The sequence below is a fragment of the Bos mutus genome, chromosome 8 (assembly GCF_027580195.1).
Source record: "Bos mutus isolate GX-2022 chromosome 8, NWIPB_WYAK_1.1, whole genome shotgun sequence".
Taxonomy (NCBI): Eukaryota; Metazoa; Chordata; class Mammalia; order Artiodactyla; family Bovidae; genus Bos; species Bos mutus.
In genome coordinates, this window is record NC_091624.1 from 13,356,191 (window position 1) to 13,374,755 (window position 18,565).

The window sequence follows — 18,565 nt, forward strand, 5'->3', positions numbered from 1 at the left end:
CTGGGCCCCCCACACTGGGAGCATGGAGTCTTAGCCCCGGAGCACCCGGGAAATCCCGAGATGGTCAGTTTTATGTTCTGTGTATTTCACTACCATGAAAATGAGAAACAAGCAAGCAAAAGGAAGAGCTAGGAGTGTCCATCACTGAAATGCCCCCAGCATACTTCTCAGGCCCGGCAGGCAGAAGGCACGTGCTGTCAGGAGCGTCAGGGAGCTGGCCCTCCGCCTGGAAGTCACCCTGCTGGGGTGACACTGAAGCCCACTGACAGGGAAGAGCCGTCCAGGGCTGCCCCCAGAGTGTTTCCACAGCCTCGCGACCCCTGGCTCACTCTTGGAACTTGCCCCTCCGACAGCCAGGGAAGCGTGAGGAGACAGCAATTCTAAGAACATGTGTCTCTGAGACCTCAACAGGCACCTCTTCCCGTTTCAGAGACTGGGCCGGTATAGGCGCAGACACGCGGTGCCCTGGATATGCCGGAAAGCAAGCCCAGGCATCCATCATTTCCCTCCACATGGAGCCAGGCTGGGAAAAATAAAGGGGAGAGGCACAGTTTTCACCTTGGCAATGTGACAAGCCAGGATTAAACTGCAAAGAAAACAATACTGAAAAATGTGACGACTCGGGATTCCTTGGATGACAGAGGGGTGGTAATTATGGAGGTGCCCTCATCCCAGGGCCAAAGAGCAGCCTAGACAGTAGGAAAACACAGCTCAGCTCAAGCCCTCCTCTTCAAATCAGTCCTGTGGCCTCCGATGAGGGCACCATGAACACAGGTCCATCCCACAGTGTTCATCAAGGAAATGTTTGGACCCTCCAACCACTTGGACCCTCCAACCCTCCCTGAGTCAACCCACTGAGTGTTTAGGTCCCGCTGTCTTCAAGACCAAGGTTCTCCTTTGGCTTTCAAAAGATAGATTTTCACGAGCTTTTTGTTGATGGTGGTGGTGACATTTATCTTCTATTTCTGCCATTTGGATTTATTTTTTGACTTTTTTTTTTTTTTTTAAGTTAAATGAAACAAAATTTCTCTGTGGATGCCTGATTTACTGTGGTAAAATATACAAACATAAAATTTACCATTTTAACCATTTTTAAATGTACAGTCAGGGGCCCTAAGTATACTCACATTGTTATGCTACCATCACCACCATCCATCCAGAGAACATTTTTCAAAAATGAAATTGTACCCATTTAACACTAGCTTTCCATTCCTCCTTCCTTCTAGCTCCCAGCTCCTGGCAACCACCACTCTAAATATTTCTAAAATCTTAATAAATAGCTTCTCCCTTTACTTTCTCTCCACTTTCCTTCCCCTTGGGCAGGCAGGCTGCCAGGAGGATGCTTTGCTTTGGGGATCTGGTGTCAAGGAGTCAAGGTTCTTCCTGGCTTTTGTAAAAAAGCTATAACAAACTCAGCATATTAAAAATAGAGACATTACATGGCCAACAAAGGTCCATCTAGTCAAAGCTATGGTTTTTCCAATAGTCATGTATGGATGTGAGAGACAGACCATAAAGAAGGCTGAGTGCTGAAGAATTGATGCTTTCAAACTGTGGTGTTGGAGGAGACTCTTGGGAGTCGCTTGGACTGCAAGGAGATCAAACCAGTCAATCCTAAAGGAAATCAACCCTGAATATTCACTGGAAGAACTGATGCTGAAGCTGAAGCTCCAATATTTTGGCCACTTGGTGCAAAGAGCCAACTCACTGGAAAAGACCCTGATGCTGGGAAAGATTGAGGGCAGGAGGAGAAGGGAGTGACAGAGGTTGAGATAGTTGGATGGCATCACTGACTAAATGGACACGAGTTTGAGCAGACTCTGGGGGACAGTGAAGGACAGGGAAGCCTGACATGTTGCAGTTCATGAGCCTGCAAAGAGTTAGATGGGAATTAGTGACCGAACGACAACAAGCTACTGACAAGATTAAATATTCATCATCATAATCTCAGCGTAGCTGCTCTTACGGAAGATTCAACTCACTAAAGGAATATGAAAATTTGAGCTTTTTAAAGTTATACTCTTTGGAAAGAAAGTTCATTCCAATTTGTGGATGAAAATGGGTCCATGTTAAAGGTTCAAGGTTTTATTCAATTGTACATGAATTATGTCTTCCTCTGTTCTTACAAACTCTGCCCTTGGTTTGGAGCTATTCTTCATAAAGTGCCAGTAATTGTTACTTTGAAAGGGTCCAGGGATTTGCAGTAGTCAATTCTGTGATGATTCTTACTAGCAGTTTCCAGACCAATTTTTGAAAGGCATAAATTGTAGCCTGAAGAGTTTGGTGAATCTTGCAAAAGATGGCATACATTATCAAACCCAAGAGGGCCCTGGAGGTGTTCATGAGATGTGACAGCACACTTAAGGGTGTGTGCTGGAGTCTGGAGGGGCGGCTCAGGGCACAAAGGCCTCTGTGGTTTTCTTCGTCTCATTTATATACCTTTAAGACTGAGCTTAAAGACAAGTTTGTTTCTAATGTTGATTTCCCAATTATTTCCTCAAAACAATTACTAGGAAACAGTTACCAGGTGTCAAATCTCCCCTTTTTGTGACATAACTGATAATCCTCCACAGTAAACTGATCTCCTGTTCTCTGATTTCCAGTATTCCCTGTAATTCCACATTTCCCAATTTAAAGCCCTCTGGAGCAGATCAGGTGGTCTACTGGAAAAAACACAGGCTTCCCAATACTGGGAAGATGCATTCCACTTTGGTTGGAAGCCCAGCTTCATCTGCCCTGGCCTCTGGATCCAAATGCTGGAGCTGGACCTTCTGTGTAGCCCACTGGCCACTGCCCAAGGCCCTCCGCCTTTTCATTTGCAAAGGATCACGAGAGTCATGAAAAGAAAGTACAAAGAAGTTGCAAAGATGTTTTCTTTTCCTTCGAATGCCTTGGTGGTAACTCCAGTTTGGTTCCAAAAGTTGTAGAGAACAATCTACTTCATGGATTATGTTTTTCAAAAAGGACAGGAAAATGAGTGTTATAATACCAACAGTGAAAGAAAACTGGAAAACACACCACAACCCATAAAGAACTCTGTTTTCCAATTCTAGAGCTCAAAAAAAAAGCAAGTTTAATCAGTATAAAACAAGATAGTAGGTAGAGGTGTTCATAGCTATTCTGAAGGAGATGAATGACAGGGATTCGTTATTGGATAGAACTTCAATTCAAAACTTATTTCCCCCTTATTACACATTGGACATGCTAGTTTCACTTCCCCAGTCATGGTTCAGGCTGATTTTCAGCTGACAAATGGAGAACAGAGAGAAAAGAAGGGAGGGAGGCAGAGAGAGAGAGTTCCAGATGTTCTGGACCAAGAATCTAGAGAGAGAGAGAGAAAGGGGAGGAGAGAGGAAAGTTTGTCAGTGGAGGTGCTGGAATTACAGGAGCTGAGTGAGAATATGAGAAATGAGTTGCTTCAGTCGTGTCTAATTCTTTTTAACCCTATGGACTGTAGCCACCAGGCTCCTTTGCCCAAGGGATTCTCCAGGCAAGAATACTGGAGTAGGTTACTATTGCCATCCTTCAGGGGATCTCCCCAACCCAGGGACAGAACCCAGGAACGGGGGAGGTGAGTAAATCTCAGTAGGCTGGGAGGCAAGGTGATGGGCAAGAGGCTTTGGCACCCTTCACCAATCTTGCTGTTTATTCCCTTCCCTCCCCTAGCCTCCAGGTGGCACAGCAGAACAAACACAACATGCCTGGGGCTGTGAGCTAGAAGAGAGGCCTGAGCAGGTTTAGGGAGTAAAACAAAGAAACAAAACGCACTGTTGCCAGGCAGGACTGCGGAGTGGGGTGTGACCCCCAGTACGGTATTCTCAGCACCTGTTCAGAAACATTTCCACTGCATCCTGGGTACCACTGTCAAAACCCTAATGGAAATCTATCATGCTGCAATTGCAGCATGAAATTTACTCTTTGCAAATGCCAGTAAAGAGAATCACATCTGCAAAGCAAAATGCAATCAGTATCATCTCATTTAAGTTAGGCTTGCTAGAGAGCTCCACTGTGCCTCTAAGGCTATGAAAACATATCTACAGGATGTGAATTCCAGATCTGAACAACTGGATCTGAGTTTCTCAGCATCAGCACTATGGACAGGTGGGGCAGGATAATTCTTCGTTGCAAGGGGAGGCGGCGCGTACTGAGCATTTTAGAATGCTTAGCTGCATCCTGCTAGATTCTAGTTGCACCCATTCCCCCTTCAGAGAGACCAAGCCCTCAAGTCAGCCTCCTGATTGCTGTCCTGAGGCTTGGCTAGTTTTCACAATGGTATCCACCAGAACTTCCTCCTCCAGGTCCAGGGTAGCAGAGCTTCATACACTGTAATGTGCACACAAATCCCTGGGGGGTTTTGTTACAAATGCAGATTCTGACTGGGAGGTCTGGGATGGAGCTAAGGATGCTCTAGTTTCAACATAGCCCCTGGGTGATGCTGATGCTTCAGGTCCTCAAACCACACTCAGCACTGGTTTAGTAACAAGAGGAGGGAGCAGCATAGGAAAACTGGCTGACATCCCATAACTTGGCTGGTTACCGGGTAACCTCTCGGTGCCTCAGCACCCTCACTTGAAAACCCGGGGTGATTGCAAGCATTAAGTAACAGGGTGCAGACAAAGCAACTGGTTTGGCATCTGGCACTGGGAAAATGTTAATCCCCTCCCCTTTTCTCTGAGCTCCTCCCAGCACCGTGCCTAGAAACCTCAAGGTCAAGGCATCCCTGGGGATTACAGGGAATCCCCTAGAAGAAAAAACTCAATTCCATTCTGAGTGGTGGTTGGCAAGAGAGGGATTTCTTCCCTTTTCTTTCTTCCAGCTTACACTCTCTCTGTTGGTTACACCATAACATCTGTCACCCTTTGGAGGCTGTGAATTGTTGAACTGTTTTCGTAATGAAGCGTACGATGAAAAGAATATTTAAAAACAATGTACACATTGTGATTTCATGCAAAAGCAATCTCTCCCACTCTCTGGGCCCATCTCCGAGCTGCATTTAACACTGATTTAAACTCTTCTCAAAAGGAAAAATTGATCTCAAACAGGGATCCACTTTGGATTGGATCAAAATTTCCAAAACCATTTGTGCATATTCCTCCCCAAATGAATGAAGTCTTCTCATCTGGAATTGTGTCCAGGGAGAATCCTTGCTATCCTTTGTAAGGATAAAATGTTCTGATGCAAAAATACTACTCTGCCAGGCTAAATATAGCCTTTTGGGTTCACAGAGCACATGGTACATGGACCTTGATTTTCATACACATACAGAGAGAGCTTTTGAATTCAGAGTTGTGCAGATTTTTCTAGAATATTAACTAAGATGAATTCCTTTGGGAAAATCATTCCCTCAACCACCCCCCTGCCCCTCACACATATGAAAAGGTCTCAACAATGGTGTCTTTCTCTATTTGTAGGCTGTATCAAAAAAAAAAAGTATGTGAGGCATCACTCCAAACAAAGTAAGTTTCTGCATTATTCCACTGTGCAAATGACATCATGTGAATAGAAGCCGAGAAAGTCAGCTGCCCCAGTAGTTAACTGCCTAGAGGAAAGTGTGGTTTGGCCTTCCTCACACTTACCCCAGGTGCAGGGCTCCGTCAGCCCTGGCATAGCCCTGCATTCGAGCCCAGTCAGGCTGCGGGGAAGAAAGGCAAGCAGGCGTCCTTCCCTCTCTCCTATCTGGGGTTAGGGCTTCCCCCAGAGTCTGCAGGGCTGGTCTGTGCTAAAGGAAACCCCAGCTTCAGCCCTGGACCCCCAGGAGCAGCACATACACCTTGGGGAAATCACAGGGATGGACAGACGGCCACCTAAAGAACTCCTCTCTCTTCACAGAACTTGGAATGGTATGGGCAACCTGGTCCACACACATGCGCTCCTTCTAACCAAGAAAAAACGAAAACCCTGGAAGGCCTGGCAAAATTCTCTAAACTTCACTAACCCAGGGCATTCTAAGGCCCGTGGGGTAACGTTCAACCCAGTGCCCTTTGACAACCCAGGAAAAACTGCTCTCGCGTCACTATTTATCCTTGCTCAGCACAGTGATCATCCTTCCCAAGGCTTCCTCACTAAATCACACGTAGAGCTTATGAAAAACACATCTGAGAAGAGAGCTTAACAGCTGCGGGCTGGCACTGGTATACACTGATTTGATTGCTCACAAGCCTGTCTAGCAGATACGGAGTTTGGGACACTCAACAGCATAGAATGCTCACGTAGAGCCCTGCTGATGGAGCCCCAGGATTGCCATCATCATCTGCTCTTGGCATCACCAGCGGAACCGGTTGAAAAGGCGGCATCCGGGCTCCTCCCACAGGGATGATGCTGACAGTCTGTATCACACAGACACTGTCTGCTCCTCCATGGACACCTGGCTGAGGAATCACGTGTCCAGATATACTGCTCAACTGTAACAGGCAAATTCCCAGGAAACTGTGTCTTTATGCAGGGCTGAGGCCCCTAGACAGAGGACAGACACTGGAGAGTCACTGGCCCTGAGGTGGACAGTGCCCACCTCCAGAGGTGTTTTGAGGAGGGACTTCCCTCCAGTAGACAGTGACTAAAAAGTAAACTTCTCAGGGGCATTGTAAACTGGGTTAGGTGCTACAGTGTTCTGCTTTTTTAATCATGCTTTTTGTGAATCCCCAACTGCTTTTTTCTAACTGATTCACTTCCTTAAATACATACAGGCTTGTTCCAGTCCGGGCCCCCAACGCTGGCTGGAACCCTGAATTTGGTGGAAAGGTCTGGACCAAGGGTGAAGGTTACCTTTTATTTATTTTACAATTTTTATTGGAGTCTAGTTGACTTACAATGTTGTCTTAGTTTGGGGTGTACAGCAAAGTGAATTAGCTACACATACACATATATCCACTCTTTTTTAGATTCTTTCCCCATTTAGGTCATTACAGAGAGCCGAGTAGAATTCCCTGTACTGTGAAGTGGGTCCTTATTAGTGATCTACTTTATATAGTAGTGTGTATATGTCAATCCCAATTTTCCAATTTATCCCTCCCTACCCTTTACCTCCTGCTAACCACAAGACTGTTTTCTACATCTGTGACTCTAATCTGTTTTGTAAATAAGTTCATTTGTACCGTTTGTTTGGTTTTTCCCCTAACATTCCACATATTAGCAGTATATTTGTCTTTCTCTGCCTGCCTTACTTCACTCAGTATGACAATATCTAGGTTCATCTATGTTGTAGTAGTTGGTGTTATTTCATTCTTTTTATGACTGACTAGTATTCCATTTGAATGCAGAGTTCCAAAGAATAGCAAGGAGAGATTAAGAAAGCCTTCCTCAGCGATCAATGCAAAGAAATAGAGGAAAACAATAGAATGGGAAAGACTAGAGATCTCTTCAAGAAAATTAGAGATACCAAGGGAACATTTCATGCAAAGATGAGCTCGATAAAGGACAGAAATGGTATGGACCTAACAGAAGCAGAAGATATTAAGAAGAGATGGCAAGAATACACAGAAGAACTGTACAAAAAAGATCTTCACGACCCAGTTAATCACAATGGTGTGATCACTCACCTAGAGCCAGACATCCTAGAATGTGAAGTCAAGTGGGCCTTAGGAAGCATCACTAGGAACAAAGCTAGTGGAGGTGATGGAATTCTAGTTGAGCTATTTCAAATCCTAAGAGATGATGCTGTGAAAGTGCTGCACTCAATATGTCAGCAAATTTGGAAAACTCAGCTGTGGCCACAGGACTAGAAAAGGTCAGTTTTCATTCCAATCCCAAAGAAAGGCAATGCCAAAGAATGCTCAAACTACCACACAATTGTACTCATTTCACCTGCTACTAAAGTAATGTTCAAAATTCTCCAAGCCAGGCTTCAGCAATACGTGAACCGTGAACTTCCAGATGTTCAAGCTGGTTTTAGAAAAGTCAAGGGAACCAGAGATCAAATTGCCAACATCCGCTGGATCACCGAAAAAGCAAGAGAGTTCCAGAAAAACATCTACTTCTGCTTTATTGACTATGCCAAAGCCTTTGACTGTGTGGATCACAATAAACTGTGAAAAATTCTGAAAGACATGGGAATTCCAGACCACCTGACCTGCCTCTTGAGAAACCTGTATGCAGGTCAGGAAGCAACAGTTAAAACTGGACATGGAACAACAGACTGTTCCAAATAGGAAAAGGAATATGTCAAGGCTGTATATTGTCACCCTGCTTATTTAACTTATATGCAGAGTACATCATGAGAAACGCTGGGCTTGATGAAGCACAAGCTGGAATCAAGATTGCCGGGAGAAATATCAATAACCTCAGATATGCAGATGACACCACCCTTATGGCAGAAAGTGAAGAAGACCTAAAGAGCCTCTTGATGGAAGTGAAAGAGGAGAGTGAAAAAGTTGGCTTAAAGCTCAACATTCAGAAAATGAAGATCATGGCATCCAGTCCCATCACTTCATGGCAAACAGATGGGGAAACAGTGGAAACAGTGGCTGACTTTATCTTCTGGGGCTCCAAAATCACTGCAGATTGTGACAGCAGCCATGAAATTAAAAGACACTTACTCCTTGGAAGCAAAGTTATGACCAACCTAGATAGCACATTAAAAAGCAGAGACATTACTTTGCCAACAAAGGTCCATCTAGTCAAGGCTATGGTTTTTCCAGTAGTCACGTATGGATGTGAGAGTTGGACTATAAAGGAAGCTGAGCACTGAAGAATTGATGCTTTTGAACTGCGGTGTTGGAGAAGACTCTTGAGAGTCCCTTGGACTGCAAGGAGATCCAACCAGTCCATCCTAAAGGAGATCAGTCCTGGGTGTTCATTGGAAGGACTGATGTTGAGGCTGAAACTCCAATACTTTGGCCACCTGATGTGAAGAGCTGACTCATTGGAAAAGACCCTGATGCTGGAAAAGATTGAAGGCAGGAGGAGAAGGGGATGACAGAGGATGAGATGGTTGGATGGCCTCACTGGCTCAATGGACATGTGTTTGGGTAGGCTCCGGGAGTTGGTGATGGACAGAGAGGCCTGGCGTGCTGTGGTTCATGGGATCGCAAAGAGTCGGACATGGCTGAGCAACTGAACTGAGTATTCCATTCTGCATACATAACACATCTTCTTTATCCATTCATCTGTCAATGGATATTTAGGTTGCTTCCACGTCCTGGAAATTCAAGTGCTGCTATGAATACTGGGGAGCATGGATGTTTTGGAATGATGATTTTCTCCAGAAATATACCTAGAAGTGGGATTGCTAGATCATATGACAGCTCTATTTTTAGTTTTTTAAGGAATCTCCATGCTGTTCTCCATAGTGGCGGTACCAATTTACATTCCCACAAACAACATAGGAGGGTTCCCTTTTCTCCACACCCTCTCTAGCATTTACTGTTTGTAGATCTTTTGATGATAGCCATTTTGACTCGTGTAAAGTGATGTTTCATTGTAGTTTTGATCTACACTTCTCTAATAATTAGTGATATTGAGCATTTTTTCATGTGCTTTTTTAACCTTCTGCATTTTTTTTTTAAAGAAATATCTATGTAGAGCTGCCAATGTTTTGACTGGGGCTTCCAAGGTGGCACTAGTAGTAAAGAACCTGCCTGACTATGCATGAGGTGTGAGCGACGTGGGTTCGATCCCTGGCCTGGGAAGATTTCCTGGAGGAGGAAATGGCAACCCATTCCAGTATTCTTGCCTAGAGAACCGCATGGACAGAGGGGCCTGGTGGGCTACAGTCCATGGGGCTGCAAAGAGTCAGGCACAACTGAGCGACTCAGCACACAGCACATATACACTTTTTTTTTTTAATTGGGTTTTTTTGTTGTTGTTGTTATTGAGCTGCAAGAGGTGTTGTATATTTTGGAGATGAATTATTTGTCAGTTCCTTCATCTGCAAATACTTTCTTCCATTCTGTGTGTTGTCTTCTCATTTTGTTCATGGTTTCCTTTGCCCTGGGAAAGGAACTCACCTTTTATGTGGGTTTGTTTCAAAGAAAGATTTGTAGCACTTAAGAATTAACTCAAAATGATGTCTCTGGTGTGTCAGCCTCATCCAGGTGCTAGATAATCATCTATCCAAACAGCCAACTCTACTGCAAATCCATGAGAAGTTCAATGGTAAGACAAAAAGGACTGAATTTTCCAGGCTTCCCAGGCTCTTCTGAAAACCTTTTTTATTTTAACCCTCATGGCAAATCTTTACTTAATACATTCATCCCCATTCCTCCTTATGACAGAGTAAGCTCATTAGAGCTGACAAAAAGTCTTGCAGGAGTTGGTGAAGGGGGATCTCAGTGACCCGCATCCCACTGCCAGTCACCGGGTAAGCTGAAAGCCTAGGATTCTGGTCCTAAAAATTGGGGTCCATTTTCCGATTGAGAAACAACTGCTGATCTACTCAAAGCATCACAAGGGAGCAAGCAAAGATGACTGGAAGAAGTCTCAATACAACAGTGCAAGTGCTTTGTGGGGAAGGGAAGGAGAGGGATGTCAGTGAGATTCTCCAAGTCAGAAGGAGGGGCTGTGGGTGGCATGGAGGTCGGGCCTGGAGAACCTCCAGGCCCAAACATTCTTTATCTGATCCGTGTAAAGGATGAACAATTGATCTGCTACACAATTGCTGGAAGTTTTAAAGTTAACTTTTAAAACTGTTTACTTATTTGTGTCTGCCACAAAAACGAAAGAAGACTCTGGTTAATTTAAGAAAACAACCAACTTGGGGAGGAATACATGTGCAAGATGCTTTCGTTTCTATCTCATTTAACACAAGTTTTAAAGGAGGTAGGTTTTGGTACCCTCATATTTTGTAGATGAGGGAACTAAGACTCAGTTTATGTGATATGCTCTAGATCTCACAGAGAATTTGGCCAACACACTAATGAATCCCTGGTGACTCAGTGGTAAAGAATCCTCCGGCAATGCAGGAAATGAAGGTTCGATCTCTGTGGGGAAGATCTGCTGGAGAAGGAAATGGCATCCCACTCCAGTATTCTTGCCTGAAAAATCCCATGGCAGAGAGGAGCCTGGGGGCGTACAGTTCATGGGGTTGCAAGAGTCGGATGACACTTAGCGATTACACCACCACTACCCAATGAATGTGAGCCCTGCCACCCTCTGGATAACTGGGGTGGTATGCTGCTGCTGCTGCTTCTGCTAAGTCGCTTCAGTCGTGTCCAACTCTGTGTGACCCCATAGACAGTAGCCCACCAGGCTCCTCTGTCCCTGAGATTCTCCAGGCAAGAACACTGGAGTGGGTTGCCATTTCCTTCTCCAATGCATGAAAATGAAAAGTGAGAGTGAAGTTGCTCAGTCGTGCCCAACTCTTAGCGACCCCATGGACTTCAGCCTACCAGGCTACTCCGTCCATGGGATTTTCCAGGCAAGAGTACTGGAGTGCGTTGCCATTGCCTTCTCCGGGGTGGTAAAGTATATGCATATTTGGCTCTGCTCACCCCATCTGGTCCAGTCAAACATCAAACCAACCATGAAATCCCTGAAAGGAGGAGCTCAAAGCACAGTGACATCCCCACCAAGTTCTACGGCTTTGTCCCCTTCCCTGGCATTCACACCATGACTCCCTCAACTCAGACATGGATCCTCCAAGGCAAAGAAACCACCTATAAGAAGCTCCATCATTTCATCCCCACCCCATCCTCTGCCTGAATAAGGAAACCCTCAGCATTCTACCTCCAAAGGGTATCTTTTCCAATAGCATGGCCCATGGGGTCTTTCTGAGATTCCAACCAACAAGGGAACAAATGCCACTCACATGTCCTTTGACCCTACTCAAATGTGTCCCCCCACATCCTGGTAACACTCCTTGTTCTTAGATTTGAAAGAGAAGTTCCAAAGAGAAAGAGGTCAAAGGGCCCAAGGATGCTCTCGGTCCCTCTGCCTATGCTGTTGTCCTCTTCTGCACCTCCTCAATCTCAGAATTCACTTCAAAAGGCAAAAAGAACCTCTGGCTAAACCCTGGAAAAAACGCATCCTGCTTTACTGTAGGAAGAAGGCAAAGTCTTGATTAACTCATTTTTCTGGGGCTCAACTTTCATAGACTGGGGCAAAGAACTGGAACTACATTTATATTGGGATTTCTGTTTTGTTTTTTTTTTTCCAAAAGCCAGCCTCTAGAGCCTGTCCTGGACTAGGTTTGGCAATTACACTTCTGCCCTCCTATAAATTATAATTCATATCTACGCTAACATCACACTAAGACTACAAAATCCTGAACGGTCAAAAGGAGGACAACAGTATATGCACCAAGAAGGCAATGGCACCCCACTCCAGTACTCTTGCCTGGAAAATCCCATGGGCGGAGGAGCTGGTGGGCTGCAATCCGTGGGGTTGCAAAGAGTTGGACACAACTGAGTGACTTCACTTTCACTTTTCACTTTCATGCACTGGAGAAGGAAATGGCAACCCACTCCAGCGTTCTTGCCTGGAGAATCCCAGGGACAGGGGAGCCTGGTGGGCTGCTGTCTATGGGGTCACACAGAGTCGGACACGACTGAAGTGACTTAGCAGCAGCAGCAAACTCATTAAGGCAGAAAGTTATCAAAGTGGGGTAGTCATTTAATACATCTTACAAACATCTTCATCAACAACAGTTGGAAAAAAAATTTTAAGACTTGGTTTTAAACTTTAGTTACTGTATTAGAGCACTCCATTTCTTAAGTATTCTTATTAATCAAGTCCTATTTAAATCATATAAACATACTCTATAACTTTCTTTTTGAGTAAAATATAGGTTTGCCCCAATATCCGAAAGTAGATTATTCCTATGAAACTTTTGGTAAGCTGAAATGGCATAAAGTAAAGAGAATACCTGCCTTCACATTACAGCAGGCATTTCACTTTTATGAAAGACTCATGTTATAATTTAATAATAGCTTTTTTCATAAAAATGAAAATCTTTGGATTTCTTTCAGTGAGTGAGCTATAGATCCTGGGTAAAAGCTAAGTGGCAATAATCCCAACTTTCAGAAAGTGGGAGAAACCTGTAGTTGTTTTTCCTGTTAGAAAAGAGATGCTTTCCACTTTCTATGATACATTTCTGGAAAATGTGTTTGAAGGACATACGTCCAAAACTCAACAACAGTCATAAATTCTTAGGAGGTGATTCTCTAACAAAGATATTTCTGCCTCTCCCTCTCCTTCTCCATCTGTTTCCTATGATGGTTCAAGGAGACGCTGCCTCTGTCAGGCCCAAGCCACCCAAAGTGCTCCTGGACGAGGCTGGTGCTAGTGCAGGGCCCTGGAGCTTAAGCTTTTTCAGCATCACAGAAAATCTGCCTCTAGGTGTCAAGTTTACACAGTACAAAAAAAAAATAAAAATAAAAAAATTCAATCTTTTAGCAAAACTTACTAAACTTGTTGAAACTGATAAGTGTATTAATCAATTCCTTGAAATTTCCAATAGCTTGTGCAGGATGTCTGACCAATAATCTAAGCAAATGGTGCCTCCTATGTGTCTCAAGATCCAAAGGACAGCCATTCCAGAGGCTAATTCATGAGAGATCATACCAGAGTTGATAAAATGGATTAAATTAAAAACCAGAACTGGTTTTCGGAAGTCAATTCTCAACATGCTCCTGTTTTCATCATTAAAACCCCTCAACACAACTCCCATCCAAGTTCAATTTCATCTTTATCTGAAACATTTCTCATTGTCCTGATAAGTAGAGACTTGTGATGACAACCTTGATAGAAATCTAGGACACGGGTGCTTTAAGAGTCCACCAAATCTATAAAGACAGTGGAATCTAGACAATAATTGTAATAATTAATTAGAAAGCCTGGGGTATTAGCATTGTTCAAAAAAATAACATTTACTAGTATAATTTCTACATTAAAATACTGAAAGGTTTAGAATTAAAACAACCAGTGGATCACTTCCCCCTCACTTGATAACTAAATTAAGACAATCTGTTCCATTTTATTAGCCAGAGATCCTGAGGCTAGTGAGTCAGAAGGAGCCACTTATGAAAGTGAAATAAATTCTGACAACACTACCCTAAACTCTGCAGGCAGGAAGCCATTTCAACTGTCATGCCAGAACTATGAGATAATGGGTATTTCAAAATGTTTGTCCCATCTCAAAGCCCAGTCTCACACTAGCATCTTGGCATCCCAGAAATAAGTTGAAAATGAACTCCACTGCCAGAGAAACATCATAACACTTAATTGCCCACTTAATCGTTAGTAAGGAATCTAGAGACTCAAGTGCTCTCCTGGCTCATGACTGATTTTATTGGTGCAGCTCAAAATAACTGCTGGGCCCTCAAGACCCATGGTGTGCCCACTCAAAGGAGAAGATGCCCTTTAAGCAAAGAACCTATGTCAAAACTGGGAAGGAAGGGGCTGGCAGCAGACAGTCATTAAGAAGGGGCTTTAAGGCAGTTTCAGTTCTTATAAGACTTGATGTTTAAAGAAGCAGTGGACTCCTTACTAAATATGCCTCATTTACTAAATATGCCTCATTTCTAGACCTGTTACTCTGAAATTTTATTGATCAAATTTGAGGAGGCTGCCAGAAGTAGGAGAGTGTTTAACTGGGAACATTTCCAGGAAGAAAAATGTGATGCTTAAATGAACTCAACTACAGCAAACCAAGGAAACAAATCCCCTGAGATTACACCAGTGAGTGGTGGGTTTGTACTAACTCAGCCACCAGGTGCCAGTGACCGGGGGTTAAGATGAAGGGCGCTCCCTAGGAGTTGTTTGCTGGCTCGTATATACCATACAGATGTGTGTATCTGTGAGTGCGCGCAGTCTTTTCGAAGGTACATACTTTGCCAGGGAAGCGGGGGTGGGGGTGGGGGTGGGTCCGCAAGTTTGCCCAAATTAACGGTGCTGCACTTAAAACTGCTCCAGGGAAGGGTACAGATTTGCCAATGTCTCACCACAAAGCCTATCAGAACCAAACTATTATTGCCCCACGCGGAAATTGGCTTTACTGGGTCTGGAGAAATAATCCACCATCGCTCCAAACGAGTCACTTCGCTCCCAGATGCTCCATTTTTGCGGACTGGGGAGAGAGTCCCCAAGGCTGCTCATCTGGCACCCGAGCAGGGGAAGCTCAGAAACCACCTTGCGAGGTCCGCTCCCGCTGGTCCACCCGCCGCTCGGTTCCCCACCACCAGCAGCCACCGCTTGGCCTTCCGCGCTCACCCACCACCAGCGCCGACGCTCCCCGCCCGCCCCGCCTCCCGCCACGGGCTCCCAGGCCGCCCGCTCTCCCAGACTTCCATTCAGTCCCATGTTCTCCACTAGAATTTCTCTAGAATTTCTCAGGGCCGCCAGTATCTCCTAGCTCCTAACCCAGGAGGCGCGCCTTCTCTTCTCCACCGCGATAACAGAACACTTTGTCCAGCTCGCCACCACGACCCGCCCCTACGACTCCCCCACAGTGTCCCCACGAAGGGGGCAAAGACATAGTCTCCAGCTTTATCCGTCATAAAACACCAGATCCTAATAGCTGGGCTCCTGGCCTCAGACCAAACTTCAAGGCTCAGCTCGGACTCGGATTCCCCTCCTTCAGCAGCGTCTTCCCAGAACGCGTGCCCCCAGAGGCTCTGGCTGGTTGGAGACCCGGCCGTTTTCGGCCTCGGTCTCGCTACAAAGCTCCTGACTTCCGAAATCGCCCCCAGCGCTGCCATCTAAGGAGTCAGGACCCGCGCCTTCCTCTCGAGCTGGAACCAGCGGCTCCATCCACCGCTGCTCCCAGGTTTGGAGAGGCAGCTATGGCCCTTTGATTTTTCTCTGCCTTTCCTGTACAGCTCGGCTCTGCTTGTGGTTGGTGGAGGGAGTGGGAGGAGGGATTCCTAACCTTATTATTAAAAAAAAAAAAAACATATATAAGTGAATAAGTATTGAATAAAGCAGCCAAACGCTGGCCCTCCCCCAAACCTAGGAATTCAAAGCCACATGGTCACAGCCCTTTCCAAGAAAGGCAGGCCCCCTCTCCGCACACTCTCCACTAGGCAAGGACCATAAAAGCCCTTTAAAGCCCTCGGTGCATCCAAGGGCTTCCCAGATCACCAGTCCCTCCCGAGCCACCCTATCCCCGCGCCAGAGGCCCCAACACCAGGAGGGCGACCCGGGGACTAGGTGTCTGAGGCCGCCGCGCCCCAGCTTGACACCCACCTTTGGGCGCCGGATCCCGGGGGCGCTGTCCTCCGGCTGCGCTCTGGCGCGGCCCCTGCCTCCTCCTCGGGACGTCCGGGAGATTCCGCGGAAAGGCGTTCAGCTGCCCCTGGCTGGGGCAAGCGCATCTGCCGAGAGCCGCGGCCGCCGGGCGCGCTGGAGTGCTGGGAGCGCCGCCCGCCGCCTCCCGGAGCCCGCCCCGTCCCCGCCCCCTTCTCGGCGCCCTGGACCTCGGCCCGCCCCTCCGCTTCCACACCCCCTCCCCAACCACCCACACCTTCCGTCTGCGGTTTTGGCGGAATCGTTACACAAACTGAGAAACCAAGAAATGAGTGGATGGATAAATTGGAGGGACGGAGGGACGGTGGCATGGGGCAAGTGACGCCGAGTATATCCTAACCCGGGAGAGGGCTCTGTGTCTGGGTCCGTGGACTTGTGTTCGCGCAGGGGTGGGCGTGTCGGCGTGTGTGCATGTGGACGTGTGTGTTGATGTATACACACATGTGTGTATACGGGTGTGTGTGTGTCCTTACAACGCCGAAACTGCTGAGTTCCTAAACGAGGGGTCGAGTTCCTCGGGACTGACTGTGTCTGGTAAGGAAGCCAGCTGGGAGCGGTTGGGAGGCGCATCTTTGTGATGCGGCTGGCGGCTCCGTGTGTTTTGGGCTTCTCCCTGATGTGCTCCAGAGACTGAGACCCGGACCAGGATGCTTCCGGTCACTGGCCTGCCAGAGCCTCACGCTGCCCTCCGCGTCGTGCCAGCTGGTGGCCTGTTGTCAGAGCACGTGTGTTAACAAAGCCAGCGGTGGGGAAGGAGGCAGCTGATACACAGCGTGGGACTCGACCCGATCCGGAGAGTGGCCAGCCATCCCCCACTCCGGAGCTGTCTGAAATTTCAGCATGTCATACCCTCCCCCACTATGAATATTTAAATAATGTTAATGACCCTTTGTAAGTGGACCGTCTAGAAATCCCGAGAGGACTCAGAAACACCTCACACACACAAAACAATATTTTTAAAAGCAAGGCGTTCTCCTCAGAGGAAATGTAATATGAACATAATATATAGTCAGATTTCTTGAATTCAGCTTTCCACTAGGCATGGTCAAGTTTTCCATTTTCCCAGTGATTCTCTCTCTCCAGCTCTGCAGGTCAGAGCCCCTTACTCTCCCAGCCTTCATCCTCTGTTGGCCTGCTTTTTTCTGAACCGCTGGTCAAAATACTGGGGTCCTCTTTTAAGACTCAATTCTGCGTGCCAGCGTCCTTGATTTCCTATGGGGTTTCCCTGTGGCTCACATGCTGCCTGCAATGCAGGACACCCAGGTTCGATCCTTGGGTCAAGAAGATCCCCTGGAGAAGGGAATGGCAACCCACTCCAGTATGCTTGCCTGGGAAATCCCACGCACAGAGGAGCTGGTGGTCCACAGTCCATGGAGCTGCAAAGAGTCAGACACAACTGAGCAACTAACACTTTCTTTGATTTCCTATACAAGAAATGATAACATGGGGACCTGTCCAGCTAAAGACACAGTAAAAAAATAGCATCCAACCAGAAAGGTTTACCATTTGGAGGTTTATTCACACCTTGGGCTTCCCTGGTGGCTCAGAGGGTAAAGCGTCTGCCTGCAATGCAGGAGACCCGGGTTCGATTCCTGGGTCGGGAAGATCCCCTGGAGAAGGAAATGGCAACCCACTCCAGTATTCTTGCCTGGAAAATCCCATGGACTGAGGAGCCTGGTAGGCTACAGACCACTGGGTCACAAAGAGTCAGACACGACTGAGCAACTTCCCTGAAGGGGAGGTAGGGGGTGGGGGTAAAGACTACAATGCAGACCTCAGCTGTTCTCCGCAGGGTTCCTGAAAGTCTATAGGCTTCTTTTTGTTGGCATTTAAGAATTGTTTCACCAGCCTTTTTGCATGTTTGTCTCTTTGACTGTTGAATTTCAATAGAATTTACTGACCAGTGGCCGAGATTACAAAGCTTCAGCCTCAATAAATCCTTTTCCTTCCTTCCTTTCTTCTTTTCTTTTTTCCTTTCTTTATCTCTTTCTTTACTTCTTTCTTTCAGTTCTTCATGTCACTGACTTGAGTTAAATATTTGGTGCCCTACATCATGATCTATTTTTATATTTTTAATCTATTTTTAACATTTTATTTTTTATATGTATTTTTAAAGTCTATTGAATTTGTTACAATAGTCCTTGTTTTTTATGTTTTGGCTTGAATCGTAACTCCTGCATGGAAGGCAAAGTCTTAATCACTAGACAACCAGGGAAGTCTCTTAACATTTTAATATCGTGTGAAAACTCACATTGAAATGAACATGTTTGGGGACAGTTATTTATTTATATGGACCATAGATTCTTCAAGGAAAGAGTCTAACAATACAGAGGTGAGATTTTTAAGAACAGTATTAGGGGCGAGTGCATCGTCACTCTTTCTTCCTATA

General features: G+C 45.9%; 1 protein-coding gene across 4 annotated transcripts in view; it reads right to left on the minus strand.

The window, feature by feature from the left end:
• Positions 1-18,565, minus strand: part of PALM2AKAP2 (PALM2 and AKAP2 fusion) — a 515,173-nt gene that overhangs the window by 105,771 nt on the left and 390,837 nt on the right. Inside the window, exon 1 of one of the 4 annotated variants that reach the window (XM_070375132.1) lies at positions 16,117-16,278. The exons of the other annotated variants lie outside the window; for them this stretch is intronic. The gene's annotated coding sequence lies outside the window, so the exon portion shown is untranslated. Of the gene's footprint in view, positions 1-16,116; positions 16,279-18,565 lie in introns of those variants that run through there. 4 annotated transcript variants of the gene reach the window in all.